The sequence below is a fragment of the Ovis canadensis genome, chromosome 3 (assembly GCF_042477335.2).
Source record: "Ovis canadensis isolate MfBH-ARS-UI-01 breed Bighorn chromosome 3, ARS-UI_OviCan_v2, whole genome shotgun sequence".
In the NCBI taxonomy this organism is placed as follows: domain Eukaryota; kingdom Metazoa; phylum Chordata; class Mammalia; order Artiodactyla; family Bovidae; genus Ovis; species Ovis canadensis.
This window is the reverse complement of record NC_091247.1, coordinates 138,130,542-138,146,815: the sequence shown is the minus strand read 5'-3', so window position 1 is coordinate 138,146,815 and position 16,274 is coordinate 138,130,542. Positions and strand designations below refer to the sequence as shown.

At 47.3% G+C, this 16,274-nt stretch overlaps 2 long non-coding RNA genes across 2 annotated transcripts in view; one reads left to right on the top strand and one right to left on the bottom strand.

Moving 5' to 3' along the window:
• Window positions 1-16,274, top strand: part of LOC138435720 (uncharacterized) — a 32,216-nt gene that overhangs the window by 3,517 nt on the left and 12,425 nt on the right. Inside the window, exon 2 of the long non-coding RNA XR_011255204.1 lies at window positions 499-660. This is a non-coding gene — a long non-coding RNA (uncharacterized lncRNA). The remainder of the gene's footprint in view (window positions 1-498; window positions 661-16,274) is intronic.
• LOC138435721 (uncharacterized) lies at window positions 12,520-15,543 on the bottom strand. Its single transcript, XR_011255205.1, has 2 exons — window positions 13,840-15,543; window positions 12,520-12,998 (listed from the first exon to the last, which is right to left on the bottom strand). It is a non-coding gene; the product is annotated as an uncharacterized lncRNA (long non-coding RNA).

Sequence of the window (16,274 nt, the reverse complement as noted above, 5' to 3'; positions counted from 1 at the left end):
GTTTCTCCTTTCAAGTTGTTGTGATACAATGTCTGTTTGAAGTATATGAAGTACATAGCCTCATGCAGATATATATTGGAAAAGAAAAGAGTTCACAGAACTCTCGAAAGGATATCCAGGACCCCCAGGGATCCTTGGGCCACACTTGAAGAACCAGAACTCACTCCATAATAACTATATTGAACATCTTTTTCGCCGTTGATTGTTGCTTCTAACTCCAAGACTCATCGTCATTTCACTAGTTCGGGCTGTATTCGAATTGCGTTATCTTAGGCAGTTACTCATTTTTCCTATCCCATATTTTTAAATTAGTTAGATAAATAGATTGTCATGCATGCAAACAAATATTTATATGTTATACATGTTATTGGTGGGTATTCATTATTTTATTGTGAATATGTAGAGTAAAATATAGATTTATAGAAAAAAATAGTTTTTATGTTTAGCATAGTTTGACCTGGGCAACTTAGCTATTCCTACCAATCTTGTTTTTCCAAGGGGGAAACTGAGCCAAAGAGGGGTGATGTGACTTGCTGAAGATGACATGCTCAGGATGTGGTGGACCGGAGATCAGAACTCCTGTCCTCTGACTCCAGCACCTGTGCTCACTGTGCAGGAATCCTCCCTCTGAAGACATGGCTGTATAACACGTGCATGAAGGTAGCTGGGTGCCATACACTGTTTATGAAAGTATATGTGATGGTTTTAGTTATCTGAACATATTTATGTATGAAAGGGAAAAAAATCTTGTATCCCTGTGTGTGAAGTTGCAATTTTATTGAGAGGCACAAGGCACCAGCTTGCCAATGGTTTTCCTTCCTTACAAAACTCACTGTGTGTCTGTGGTCTTGGGCTTGATCTCATTTTAGGGACACTTACTCCTTTCAAATCCGCTGTTGGTACATTCTCACAAAGGGTGTGCAGATAGCCTAGTTCTTCATGTGAGCACACAGAACAGGCACACCTGGAGGTAACAATCTTATCCCCTTTCTTTTTTTTTTTTTTTTACCATAGACATCATGCACAACCTCCTGTATTTTCAAAATAAGTGATCTACAAGTGTATAACCGAGAGACGCATAGCTGTATGAATGGAGGTGTGTATGTGTCTCTGCAGATGCAAATGTGGAACCCTTGGGTGTCCATATACTTGTCTAGGTAAGCACCATGCAAATGTATGAGCAACTGGAGCCTCAGTAATTTCATTAATCTGATAGGGATTTATTCACAAATTCTATGTTTTATGACTGCATGAGGTTCATGTTTATGCACAGTCCAATGAGAAGAACCCTAGGTGGGGAGCAGGCTGTTGGAATTCTAGTCAGGGCTTTCTGCTCCCAGTTGCCTTAGACAAATCACTTACCTGGTGAGGGCCCTCCACCTCCTCATCCACATAATGGGGGGAATAATGAGAGTTTCAGCTACATCTCCAGATGGAGAGTGCAGTGGGGAAAAAATAGAAGATGTCTGTGAGAATGTGATTCTTTCATACTATGGAAAAATCAAAACAAAAACAAGAGAGAATAATATAATCAAACATTCACATGCCCATCACCCCACTTTAACAGGGGTCAACCCATGATCAATCTGATTTCACCTAGTTTGAGCTCAACACGTCCTCATACACTTTTAAGCAAACCCCAGACATCACATTGTTTCTTATGTAAACAATTCAATAAATATCTCTAAAAGGTAAAATCATTTTTAACAACCTAACTACAGTATGATTATCATACTGACCTGAAAAATGTCAGCAAATTTTTTTCGCTTTTAAAGTGTGAGAAAGGTCTAAAAAATGTAGAGCAGCTGCCTTCCCTATGCCTCATGCTCAGGGTTGATTAATGTTAATAAGGGAAAATGAGGAAAATGGAAAGGAAAGGATGAAGTTTCCTTTTTTATTTCTCTCTTAAAATCCCAGTTCACCTCCAGAAACTCCCCTCTACTCATTAGAGCCATTAAAAATGGACTGAGAGGGGACTGTGGAGGTCTGGATTGCTAGAAGCAGCCAGAAGGGGCCCTTGGAAGACTCTGCAGACTTCATCTTGGAAGAAAATAGTTGTTGAGCCAGAGGGAGTCTGAGCAGAGGGCCTGCCCAACCATTTCCAGCATCAGATTTCACCTTTGGCTTGCCAGGCATTTGAGAGATGTCTGAAGTCTCATTGGAGTTACTGATCTCTAAAGACATGCAGATACATGTAATAGCATCCTTATACAGAAACCCAAAAGGAGATATGCACAGAGGCACAGGCAAATCCACCCGTTCATACACAGGTCGTGTACAAACACATGCAAGCATTCAGAGACACATGCAAATGTACAAATAGATGTACACACAGGTGTGTGGGAAAACACAGAGACACAGCCCAAACATTCAGACATATGTGAGTATGCAGGGATACAGAAACATGCACGTCATGGAAAAAAATATACAAAAAGCCAAATACAAAAGCTCAGAGACATGCAAATGCATTTTGGGCCATTTTTACACATGAGCAGTTAACTTGGCCAAGCCCCATTCTAGCTGGCTCCTTCCCTCTCAGCCTATAAATTTAGCAAATATTGGCCAAAGCTACACTCTGAGTCACATTCATGCAAATGCGCACCTAACAGAAACTGTCCCAAGGGCTTCCCATTGCTCCTGCTAGGACAAGGTTTCTATCTCTCAATCCTCTCTCTCCCAGAAAGACAAAGGCTAAGGGTAGTATGGCATGGTATGTATGTGTCCATATGAACGTGTGCTTCTTTGTTCTAATGAGTCAGCTTGATGAGAACAGAAGGGCGCTAGCCACGTACAGACTGCAAGTCACTGCAGGCTGATGAGTGAACATTGCTTTGCCTACTCTGTGCTACAGCTATAGGTTAGCCTGATATTTTTGGGGAATTGATTGACCCAAGTGGGTATTTTGGCATCTTATAGACATGACTGAGAGTGCTTTCTTTGAGCCTGAGTGAGGCTGTCAGTTGTCTGGGTTTGATTTTTTTGAGTGAACTTACCAATCAATTCAAAGAATAATGGTGATAGAACCGAGTTGATCAGGTGGTTGACTAGGCCTCACATGGCCACACAGTGATTCTGAGTCAAAAACGATGGGCAGAATCTGACAGTTTAAAAACAGGACCCATCAATTAAACAGAAAGAAACCAGTAGGGCTCTTTGGCACTACGTTCACCCAAACCAGCCAACTGATTAAAATGTTCTCATTTCAACCAATTTGTGCAAGATGCACCAGCAGCACCTGAGGGTCAGGGAACCCAAAAGGCTTTGCATTGAAAGCTGGATGTATACCAAGATCTGAAAGAGGAAAGGGCTGTGTTCATGGCTGTACACTTGGAAGAAAAAAGTTGTGATGCAAGGCTGTGTGTGATTGCATGAGTGCTTGTATCTGGAGCTGTGTCTACTTATAACTAATAACACTGGCAAGACAGTAAAAGCTGTATATCATAACTGGCGCTTTCTTTTCATGTGGAATCACAGAATGTTAGGTATTGAAGGAAGCTTTAGAGTTCATGTAGAAACTGAGATTTGGAGAGCTTTTGGTTTTTGGTTTTTGGTTTCATTATTTATTTTCTGGCCACACCCTACAGCAGGTGAGATCTTAGTGCCCTGAGCAGGGATCAAACATGCACCACCTGCATGGGAAGTTCAGAGTCTTAACTAGTGGACCACTAGGGAAGTCCTAAGGTGTGGAGAGTTTTAAATGCCTTGTCCAGAGTCACACAGTGAATGAACAGCTGAGACACATCTAGACACCATATTTGTTAAGGCTGTCATAACAAACTACCCACAGAGTAGGTGGCTAAAACAATAGACTTTTTTTTTTTTTTCACATTTCTGGGAGCTAGAAGTCCAAGACCAAAGTGTTGGTAGGGTTGAATTATTTAGCGGCCTCTCTCATGGTCTTTTTCACATGGTCTTGGGGTCCACCTGGTCTTTCTGTGTCCTAATCTCTTCCTTGGACATCAGCCAAGTTGAATTAAGGTCCACCACTATGTCCTCATTTTGTCTTGATTATCTCTTTAAAGGCCCCAGATCTAAATACAGTCACATTCTCCAGTACCGAGGGGTTAAGACTTCAACACAGGAATCTGGGGTCACACAAGGCCTAAAACAGACATCAAGTCCCTAGACCCCCTAGTCCAGTGCTATTGTGCCCACATCAAACTGATAAGTGATCTGGTGAATTTTGTTCCTGAATTGATTTAATTTTGTTTGGTTCCTTAGAGGTGGGAAAGTTGGTTGGGGCCAACGTGAGATTTAAAAATGTATTCCGGAGCCAAAGCCCAGTGGTAAACTGAGTAAGCACTGTCTGAGGACTCTGGAATTAGACCACCAAACACTGGGGAAAGGAAGTTTCCAGCCAGAATCTGTGGACTAGAGACCATGTGAGGTTAACTTGACTGTCTCGGGGGGCTGAGAATTACCTGATATGCTCAGAGAACACAGGTGTCTAACAATGTTCATGACTGGCAAATTCTTCTTATATATCATCAGCATTCTTTGTGCTAAGTTCAACCCTCTTCCCTTGCCTCCAGTCCTCAGAACTGGACAATGAGAGTTTTTCCTCGGGAGCTTGAGGAAGGCTTGATGATATATTAAGGAAAAACTTTCTATTCAAGATAGCCTTTTTCCTTATCTGAGGCTGGAGGTAGGATGTCAGAGGCAAAATATAATGTGCACTTATCCCTTTGCTCTTTGCCCTGAGACCTTCAGCCCCTCTCCAGGTCTTGGGCAGCTCTAGAGAGTGGATTGAGGGGCACTGACACATACGGTGGCACAGAAACAGGGTCTTCCCCTGTTTATTAGAGAGGCCCTCTAATTTCACAGGGCTTCCCTGGTGGCTTAGACAGTAAAGAATCCACCTTTAATGCAGGAGACCCAGGTTCAATCCCTGGGTCAGGAAGATCCCCTGGAGAAAGCAATGGCTACCCACTCCAGTATTCTTGCCTGGAGAAGTCCATGGACAGAGGAGCCTGGCAGGCTATAGTCTGTGGGGTCACAAAGAGTCAGCATGACCGAGTGACTAACACTTTCTAATTCCACAGAAATCACAGATGGACTCCAATGGGACTGTGGAGTGTGGTGTGGGTATGATAAGGCATGTGCCAAAAAAGTGGCCATAACCAAACAAGAAAGTCCACATTATCATGATGGTTGGTCTCTGTTCTCTGCCATGGGAATCAAGCTCAAATTCTGGGTTTTGGAGGAAGAAATTACAAAAGTATCTAGCTGAAATGCAAAGAGAGCCAGGTACAGGGTGGTATACTGGGAAGGATGGTTTGAGGATCAGAATGCTTGGGTTCTGGTCTCTGTCTGAGCCTCAGTTTCCCTTCCTTTACAATGAAGTGGTTCGATTAGGTTATCACTCAGATCCTTCCAGCTCTGAAACTCTAAGCAAAAACTAGAGGATGCTGGGGGGCAGGGAAGGAATACTCTTTGTAGCAAATCAAATGATGGACTATGTGTCTCTGTGAACCAAACCAGGCACAGAAAACTCTCCATCTTCATTCCAGAGTTGGTGGGGGTTGGAGGAGTGGGGGTGTTAGCTGTGGTGTCTCCTCATTTGACAACTCAACCTTCCGCACAGGGCCCCTGCAGACACACCATGGGGAGCTGTCTCCCTTGAGGACTCTGCCCCTGAGGGGAGGGAGGCAAAGACAAGATGGGGCAGGACAATGGGGAGGATGTCTGGAGGATGCCAGCAGCCAGGTAAAAACAGAAATATCAGCCCATACTCTGCTTAGCTTCAAAAATCAGAATAAAGGGATCCAATTTTATAGCTTTCATCTGAAGTTAATGGATAATGAGATGCAGGATCAGCCTTATGCAGTGATGCAGTATAAAGCCCCTGGGAAAGCTCTGTTTTCCCCCTCCCCAATTATCCCGCCACTGAAATGCCTTAAGTTCCACCGTTAGAGCACATGGTGTTAAGTGCAGTCCTCTGCACATCACATCCTTTAAAATACAAAAGCACCGCTGGGATACTTTATCAAACAAGGCTAGAACCAGAAAAGTAGTGCTTAGCGGGGATGCTCAGGGAGACGAGGGGCTCTGAAGATTAATCTCTAGATGCTTCTCAGTTTCACGTTGGCTGAGCCTTACAAGAAAGCTAGACTCTGCCTGGGGAAGTGGGAACTCAAGGACTCCACTAGAGATGAGGTGCCTCAACTCTGGGTCTATTTCCAATCTTGGGAAAGGGTTGGACTCTAAGCGGTAAGGCTAGTCATCATGCTGAAAGAAAAAATCAGAGACTGCCAATAAAGTAGAATTCAGGGCGATGGGAATCCTGAGTGTATGTGCACTTGAATCTACCACTGCAGAAGCCAGAAGCTCCTCACAGGGCCGCCTCTGCACGTCCCGAGGATGTCAGACTATTTAAAAAAATGTTTTTTTCCTTTCCCTGGTTATATTCTGTTTTGTTTTTTTTTTTTAACCCAGGAGGCATGATTTGGAACTATGAAAACCTAGCAGATGGGGAAACACACAGCCAGAGTTCAAACCTGGCTAAGCAACCTTGGGCAGGTGACTTAACCTTTCTGAGACTACATTTCCTCATCAAATTCAGTATAAAGCACCTGGCATATAGTAATCCTCTATAAATGGAAACTATTATAGTTATGAGTATTGAGAGGGCTTCAGGACACTACCCATGAATTGGGACTGAGTCATGGAATGAATAATTACCATATTCGGAACAAATCAGAAGCCCCGACCCTGATAATTCATGCATAATCTTCTCACTGCATGGAATCCAGTCTTTCCCCAACTTAGTCTGACCTCTCAAAAATGGGTGATAAAAGAGGAAGAATGCATTCTGGACTCTTCTAAGCAGCCTGGAAACCTTAGGTTTAGAGCAAAGATGGTCTTCCCCAGAGACAGGATGGGTGGCTGTTTTCATGATATGGTTTTAAGAAAAATCGTACACCACCCTCACACAAATCTGTACGATGCCACCTGCCATGGATCTGAAATTCCATCATCACAGCTACTTCTTTCCACCTGGGCAATGGCTCCTGCAGACCCCTACCTAGAAGCACACAATTTCCTGGGAGGAGGTACATGTGCACACATTGGTTAAGGTTTCCTAATCTGGCAATCTGGCTTTTACCCCGTGGATACTGAGCTGGGACTCAGGATAAGTAAGCTTTGATAGGACTGGGGATATAGAAAGGCCAGAGGCATACAGTGGAAAGTATGGGCAGCAGAAAGACACGAGGACCAGAGAAAGAAGAAAAGACACCCAGTGAGCTAGGGGACCTGTTGAGAAGGGCCACTGTGTCACCTAGGGTTTAAAGAGGCAAAAAGTAAATGCAATTCTAACTTTTCCAGTTTGCCTTGATACTGACTTTATCTGAGTCTTGCACCCTCCACCCTGGACTGGCTTCTTTCCAGGAGCATTTGTGTACTTGGGTGGAGAGAGAGGTGGAGGGCTGCCCTCAGCGTTCCGGCTGTCTAAGCAGCAACACCCAGGATCTCGATGACTGGCCGAGCAGCTTTGTCTCTGACCAAGACTACCACGACAGCAGTGTCAGTTCTCCACCCAGGGTTGGGGCTGAGCACTGAGTAACTAGGAGTGTGCTCTGCACATTACTGGGATTCCTGGGGGCCTTTTAGAAGCTGTCATCCAAAAACATGTGTCTGGTTTGTGTTTTAATTATAATCTGTGAAAAGATGAAAAAAACAATTGTTAGTCACTCAGTCGTATTTGACTCTTTGCAACCCATGGATTGTAGTCTGTCAGTCTCTTCTGTCCATGGAGTTCTCCAGGCAAGAATACTAGAATGGGTTGCCATTCTTTTTTCCAGGGGATCTTCCCAACCCAGGGATCGAACCCAGGTCTCCTGCATTGAAGGCAGATTCTTTACCATCTGAGCCACCAGGGAAGCCCCTGTGGCTTCTATTGCCAAAAAAGCCAATAGGCATGTGGGGCCTGGCACCTCCGAGATCTGGTCTGAACAGGTCTGAAGGCCCCTGATGTTGCTATGTTTGCAGGACTGGACATCCTCCTATACTGATTCAGATGTTTTGGCATCATGGCAGCACATGTTCTCTCTTTACCCTGATCTGCCTAGAAACTGTGAAGGCAGTTTCTGCCCCTTAAAAGGGCAATCAGAGAAGTAAGAACTGGATTCCTCCCACATTATCCTAAATATCACTGTGATGTCAGGAAGACAATATTAATACTTACAACTCTTCTCCTCGTTATTGAGAAACTTCCCGAACAGGAATGGAAAAGGCTGGGAACAGGAGAGAAGAATTGGGACTGGAGAGACTGTTAAGCAGGTGTAAATCACTGGGGGAGGGGTTCGGTAAACACTCCATCTCAGAGAGGGTGACTTTGTGGATGGGAGGAGGAGAGGGAGCTGAAGGGTGGTAATTAGCTTATTATTGTCTCCCCTGGGTGTTGTGAGAATTCCTTAAGAGACACTTGTAAAAAAGCAGAGGGAAGACAGTAAATACACATCTAATGATATGCTAAATAAATTATTATTGTTATTATTATGACTATTATTATAGCAATTGCAACTTGCTCCTTGCATCCAAGTTTCCACTAGAGATGGGAATTGGTCCCCTTATAGCCAGGCCTCCACTCTGCCAAGATGCCCCCAGACTTCCCCACCCTCAGGAATTACTGGAGTAATTGGGCAGAGGAGACCAGGCTTCAGTTAACAGCCAGTTGCCTGGTTTCTGCAGGAGAGCAGATAAGGAGCTTGCAGAAACGTGCAAGGCCTCAGCCTGGTGCCTGTGATCGGGCTGGAAAGCAGGAAAAGGTATGTGCCAAGAAAGGCAGGGCTTGTACCTTGAGAGGAACTTTCTGACTCCCAAGCAAGGGGACTCAGAGAGGACAACAAGCAGACAACTGGGGATGGGTCACAGAAAGAAAGGGTAAATAAATATATCAATTAGGGACACCCAACCCAGAGATCCTGGTCTTCCCAGCTCCCTATCATCCTGGCGACCGTCCACACTGTGTATTTCCTGGGGACAGAGCAGATTGTTTTTTATCAGCTTCTCAAGGGGCTCTGGGACCCAGAAACAGCTAACAGTCATTCCAGCCCAGGTAAAGGGACCCAACCTCTCCAGGCTCAACAATGTACAGTTGACTGCCTGGGTCTCTTCATTTCCTGCCTTTTGGCCAAAGACAGTTGTTATTTGAACCCTGCAGGTTCTGAGGTTTATAGCAAACCGTCCCCACCTCCTGGCCTGAGCCTAGAGACACCTGCCCAGAGTCCAGCTTAGGCAAACATATGTAAATGTCAGCCCCTCAACTCTCTCTCTGCATTTCCGTAAAGAAAGTAGCCACAATCCATTGGTGGGCATTAGGTGTTGCAAGGTGGGGGTACAGATTGTCTGCAGCGGAAACTGTCAAAAACTGGGGGACTAGAAATGAGATTCCAGGTTTAACTTAGCCCACTCTCCAGACTTCAGTCCCTTATCCAGACCCCAGGCAGACTGCCTCTAAGGGTTCTTAGAGGAAATAGAAACCAAAGCAGGGGCATCCCTGCTTCAAGCCTTGATGCGATCCTGCAGACCTGGATCCTCACTAGATGGGGATCTCCGAACCTGACTCTCTCACCTGATGCCAGTGACTGCTACTAAGCTAAGTCGCTTCAGTCATGTCCGACTCTGTGTGACCCCATAGACGGCAGCCCACCAGGCTCCCCTGTCCCTGGGATTCTCCAGGCAAGAACAATGGAGTGGGTTGCCATTTCCTTCTCCAATACATGAAAGTGAAAAGTGAAAGTGAAGTCACTCAGTCGTGTCCAACTCTTCGCGACCCCATGGACTGCAGCCTACCAGGCTCCTCAGTCCATGGGATTTTCCAGGCAAGAGTACTGGAGTGGGGTGCCATCGCCTTCTCCTCATGCCAGTGACTGCCTGCCCCCAACTCCCAGAAGGAAGCAGGGGGATTATGACAATTAAGAAATAACTATATGAAACAACCTAAATGTTACTGCAGCAGAAAATCTGAACCTTTTTAAAGTTAAAAACATTTTTTAATAACTTTATTTTTATTTTTGGCTGTGCTGGGTCTTTGCTGTTGCACAGGCTTTTCTCTGGTTGTAGCAAGTGGGGGCTACACTCTAGTTGTGATAGACAGGCTTCTCATTGTGGTGGCTTCTCTTGTTGCAGAGCACAGCCTCTAGGGCGTGGGGGCTTCAGTAGCTGTGGCACCTGGGCTCAGTAATTGAGGCTTCCGGGCTCTAGAGCACAGGCTCGATCGTTTGTGGGGCACGGGCTTAGTTGCTCTGTGGCATGTGGAATCTTCCCAGACTAGGGATTGAACCCATGTCTCGTCTCCTGCATTTGCAGGTGGATTCTTTTCCACTGAGCCACCCAGGAAGCCCCACTTCAGATTTTTTTAAACATTAATTCTGATCAGTTTGGTAGCTCCACAGAGCAGGGCTGAGGCATCCCGGCATTTCCTCAGCCATGCTAACTGCCTCCAGCTGATTTATGTTTATTTCATTTGTATATTTCCTAATAGATCAGGTGGTGTTCCTCATTGGACCTCTCAGGCCCACTGGCAGCTCTAGCCCAGCCCAGGTCTTGACTCTGGTTTAGTTTTAATATATATTTGGGATTCTGGAAAATCAGGAGACTGAGGGCAGAGGGCAGAGCCTGACTTGCCCCCTCCCCTATTTCCTGGCTCCAGGTGCCTCACTCCAGTCCTTAACCTCCCATCTTAGGGCTGGAGCTACTCTCTTGCCCTGGCACTAACCACTGGCCCCAGCGGAGCTCACTGTGGCCAGCGGCCATGTGATCCCCCAGCCAGGCTCCAGTCCATGCACCCAGATGCCCTAGCCTGTGGTGGCCAGTGGCTGGGAAACGTGAGACTCCCTCTGCCAAAAGCCTTTGAATTGGTTGCCATTCAGTTTACTACAAGTACCTATTGGGCAACCCCTCTGTGCCAGGCGTCAGAGAGAGTCCATGCTCTGAAGCTCCAATCTAGTGGGCAGGGGTGTGTGGAGGCTGGTGCTTGGCTTTTAACTCCAGCTGAGGGATCTCCACTCCCTTCCAGCATCCTAAAGATCTTGGAAGCCCTGCTGGCCGCTGAAACTAAGAGCCAGGAAACTCCTTCATGCAAACCATTCAGCAAACATGCCTGCAACTCCCAGGTTTTCAAAAAATAATGAAATGAGGTTGACAGTATCTTTTTTCCCAGGGGATGGTTGGTGCAGAAGAACTGTGGAGCCTGGGCTCAGTGGCATCCGGAAGGGGCTGCTTGGAGAGCTGTGTGGATGAAAAGAAGTGAGGGACAGGGGTTCAGTTCCATGTTCCCTCCTCATTAAGGTCAAATTCTCCTCATAAAGGCTCAAGGCAGGGCTATTAGGGAGCTAAAGGGGCCCCTAAGAATCCCAATTTGGGGACCAACAAATCAGAAAGGCCCCAAAGGAGGAGAGTTAGGCCCAAAAGCCCAGGCCTCAGAGAAGGAGGGTGGGGAGGACCTCCCCAAACTCCTATCAGAATAGGCCCAATACTGAAAAATTCACCCCTCCATCCACCAGACTCCTCAGGAGCAAGGAGGCCCAGGCTAAAGCAAGCTGTATGGGGTCCCATTACCTTGGTTTCCTGGCAGTATTACCAGAGAGCAGCAGGGGCAAAAGTGTGCCCACTTCCTGCTCCATCCCTCCTAAATGTCTTCATCTCTAAAGCCTACTCCTTAGAGACCCCAAAATTAGGGTTCAAGAGAAGGCACCAGGCGTGTGAGAGGGGCTGAATGGTAGCCACTCTTTGGTTCATCAAAAGCCAAACCTAAGGCCCTTCAAGGTCTGTTCCCTGACTCCATCAGTGGTGATGGTAGGGCATCCTACCTCCATCTGGGTGGCAGGACAGTTCACTGCCTCCCCTTCCGTGCCACCTATGCCAGCCCATCACAAAACTGGTCCCACTCTCAGTGGGTGCTCGCTGTTTACCTCTTTCCTCCCTGACTATCCCTGCTGAGCCCCAGTGTCCCTCCTTTTGCCTCCTTTCCCGGAGACTTCCCATGCTCTGTTTACCCTCCTGTAACTCCATCCCTCCATAAGAACAGAACTCTGCTAGCTGGTTTCCTAGTTGGCCAGATACAGCTGCTCTGTTGGCCCTCTGAAAACATTTCCTGAACAAGTCTCTCCCAGCCCCTGCGTATAAATATGCCTGAACAGAGATAGACTGACCTAAGCGCAAATACACACACATCATGAGATAATTACACCCTTATATACATATAGATATCTCTATAGAGTTATATTCACAAGTGTCTATAACTCTCGTGAGATAGCAGCATGTACATATAGGACTATAATTACTTATGTCTATTTTTATAACTATGTAGTTATAAATAGATATGCCTATATATAGTGATAATAATATAGAAATATCTCCAGAGCCATATATGGCTCTAAGTGAGTGCTCTAACTACTCTATATCACAATCAATAAGTATATATCTCCTGATACATAATTCCAACGATATACATTTATCTATATAGCTGCTCAGAGCTGTAAATCTGTCAGGATATCAAATGTCCATAAAGCTGGATGGCTAGAAGAGAGTCGTATATTTTCCTATATATAAATCTGCTCTTACAACTATTGTATATGCACAAATACAATGGAAATAATTATATTTTCCTCAAGCATAAATCTGTAAACACAACCACAGCACATTTAGGTATGGTTCGAGATAGAGCAATATTTTCTAGACATCAGTCTGTCAATAGAGCCACCAGTGCCTCCAAACAGAGAGAGTTATAGTGGGAGGTATAAATAAACTCTCCAGCCGCCAAGGGATGTGTAGACCGAGATGTAAACAGGACTCTAAGCCGCCTTTCTTCTTCTTCTTCGTAAGTTTCCTGCTGAGAACACAGTGCAGAGGTGTTTGGGTGGTGCTGTTTCCCCCCTAAAGAGGACTGGAGGTCGCTGGACTTTGGGAAATCAGGCAGGAGTTGGTGGGAGCAGCCCAGAAGCCCCTTCTAAGTCAGCCGACCGGTGGCTGAGAGCTTGGGCAAGTGGAGAGGCCTGGGGGAGAAAAAATGAAGCAGAGTCTGGCTTGAGTCACTGTCCCCAGTCTTAGGCCCCAAATCCTCGCACCAAGGAAACCCCCAGACCGACCGGGCAGCCAAGCCGAGAGAGCCAGGAGAGCCGCGGAGGCTGGGAGAAGAGGGCTGCAGGCCGACCCGGGGAGGCTGAGACCCAGCGGGGTCGCCTGCCGGTGCCGGCCCGCACCGCGCCCCGTCGCCCGGAGCAGCTGCCTCGGCGGGCGGCTGCCTGGAGCCCAAACCTGGGCCCTCTGCGCGCTCCGCGCTCAGTGCTTCCACCGACCGCAGTTCTTTCCTCTTATTGTTATTTTGCCCGGTTGGTTATGGCAATGTCCTCCACTCCGCACGGTTCTCAAATGCTAGGACGCCCGAGGGTCTCTTTCGAATCTGTGTGTCTACACTGGCTTTAAAGAAGTGACTCAGTGAAAAGTGTTTCTCCGTCTCTTTTCCGACCAGATGGGTCACCGGCTGTTAAAAAAAGAATCCAAACCCCTTCTAAGGTTTGTGACTTAAAATTTTTTTAAAGTTTTCTTGTTATGATCATTTCTTGTTATGATCATTTTTTAAAGATCACTTGTTATGAACATTTTATCTTATTTCTCTTTTTAAAGTTGGCTAATTTGTTTTTGTATTCCTTTTTTGATTTTCTTTCTCTTTTCTTTTTTTTTTTTTTGCATACGATTATTTTTAAAGGGGGATTTCGTTAGACCCGAAACTGTGGGACGGCTTCCTCCCCCGAGAGAGCGTAGGTCGCATCTCTACCCCTCTAATTCCATCCTCCCCCCAATACATAAATTCATAAGATGACCAGAAAATTGTACCTGCATAGAATGAGGCGGACGTGGACGTATCCGGGATCCTGCGCTTCTCTTCCTTTATGGAAATCCTCTCCGCTCCAAGCCCGCGAAGGAAAATTCTGCGTGCCTCAAACCCTCCTTTCTTTTTCACTGTCCCCCTCTCTCACTCTCTTTTTTTTAAGACCCCAGGAAGGCAACTTCCCTGGTCTTGCCTCGAGCTCTCCCTTCTCTCCGACAAGGCCACAGATGTTTTTCAGCGTAGATCTCTGCCCGCGGCTGGTCCTCTCGGACAACTCCAGCTCGGGCACCTCGGCAGCTCACTCGCTGGGCCTGGACCCTGGCTGTGATCATCGCCTCTTTCCTTTCTGCTCCTGTAGGGCCTGACCCTATATGCTTTAATTCCTCTTTAAAACAGGGGTTCCAAAGAATCCCCAGAGCTACTAACCCTCCTCTTACGTGGGGTTCCTCCCCGATCAGACAAAGCAAAAGCGGAGAAAGAGAAACAGAGAGCGGCCTGCAGGCTCGCCTTCTCCTCCTCTGGCGGGAGGACCTTGTCTGGGGAAGGGGTTCCCAAACCCAGCCCCACAAGGGCATAGGAAGAAGCTAACTTCCTTCCTTTCTTTCTCCCTGGGTTGCTGTGATCATGACTCCTTCTCCTGTCCCCTCCTCAAAATATCTCCTCTTGCATTTTATTGTTATCCTGCTAGGGAGGGACTGTTAACTACTGTTTTTATTGTTATTATTTATCGTTATTATGATTGTTGTTAGAGATTTGTTCACTGGGTTTGGGGGTTGGGGGAGCAGCAGCCTGGCCCAGAGGGAGGCCTGTCACACGTGTACATGTACACACACGCACACACACACACACACCCCTAGCATGGTGCACACACACGTATACATCCACAAATGCCTGTTTATAGTCAGGCCCTGGAAAAGCAATTCACAGTAGGCTGGCATGCTCTTACCCTAGCACACAAACAAAACATTGCCCACGCACACCAGCATTCAGCCGCAAACACCACCCCCAGACCAGTTTCAAAACCCACACAGCAAGCTTGCAAGGAAAGGAAACAGGTAAGAATCCACTTGCAAAGATCACTTCTCTCCCAGAATCTGGAGGGGTGAGTCAGGCCTCTGTCTCTCCACCCGCCCCCCCCACCCCACCCCCAGTCTCTCTCTCTTTCTCTTTTTTTCCTCCTTGTTTACAGCTTCAGAGAGCTCAAGGCCCATAAATCTTGAGGGGCCTACAGAGGCAGAGCACATTTGTATGCATCGTTAGGACTCGCTAATACCTAAGCCCATTAACGAGCGTGTTTGCGCGTGGTTTCCGGTGTGTATTAACTTATAGTTAAATTCTGGAGGAAAGGGCATTGTGAATTAACATATACCAAATCCATCACGGGGCTTTTGTCATATCAGATTAGTCAGCAACGGGTTTTGGGGAGCAGGATGCCTGAGTCGGGGTGTACCCACCCACCCTCTTAACTTTCCGGTGCAATATGAGGGTCTAGAGTAAGAGGATACTCCTGTCCCAGGCCCAGCATTCAGATCCCCCAGGCCGACGGCTGCACACCTGCGGGACGGTGGATGGCCCAGGGACCGGGGTCTCAGAGATCGGCGCCGGTGAAGGGAGGCGGGCCAGGGGAGGCCCAGCCGGCTGGGCCGGTGGTTGTGCTGGGACCGCTCGGCCCGCGGTTGCTGGGCTGTCTGGTTTCGGCTTTCTGAGAGGAGAGGCAAGTGGAGTCACTGAACTTTAATTAAAAAGAGGAGAAGACAGTGGGGGAAGGACCAAACGAACGGAGGAGGAGGAGGCAGCGAGGCAGCCGAGAGGCCGAGGAAAGGACGCAAGTCCGACTTGGGGAGATCTGTCTGCAAAGGGCCGCAAGCTGGGCCCTGGTGATGGTCTTCCCTTTCCTCACCCCAGCTTCTCCACCCTAGTCAAGGGCGGTCATTCCAGACCTCTTTTAAAAAGAAAGAAGAAAGAAACGGTAAAGAAAAAAAAATCCTTTCTAATTACAGGGCATGTTTCAGCCAGGTGTTCTCGGTTCCAATGACTCAGACCCTATTGGAACTCCAAGGATCTGTATAATTGGCTTGGACAGACAGAGATGAAGGATGCCACTTCTGGAGGGAGAACGGGAGTGGAAGTTCTTTCTCTTGGGGTCCTGCAGAAAATGCCAAAGACAAAACCAGCTGAATTATCGTGTCCGTGTGGATCTAGTTGCCTGTTTAAATAAAGCAAGCAGGGAGGGAAGGGGGTGGATTGAGTTGGCGGCGGGGGGCGGGGGGGGCGCGGGGGACGGAGATCCACCGGCCGGCGTGGAGCCGGCTGACGGGAGGGAAAACGCCTCCCTCTCCCCTTGCGGGAGCAACTCAGGGGCCTCCCTGGCGGGGCTGGGGCGGCCGCGCGCGGGCCGGGCCGGGGCTGGCCGGGGCCGGCCGGGGCCGGCGGGAGGAGG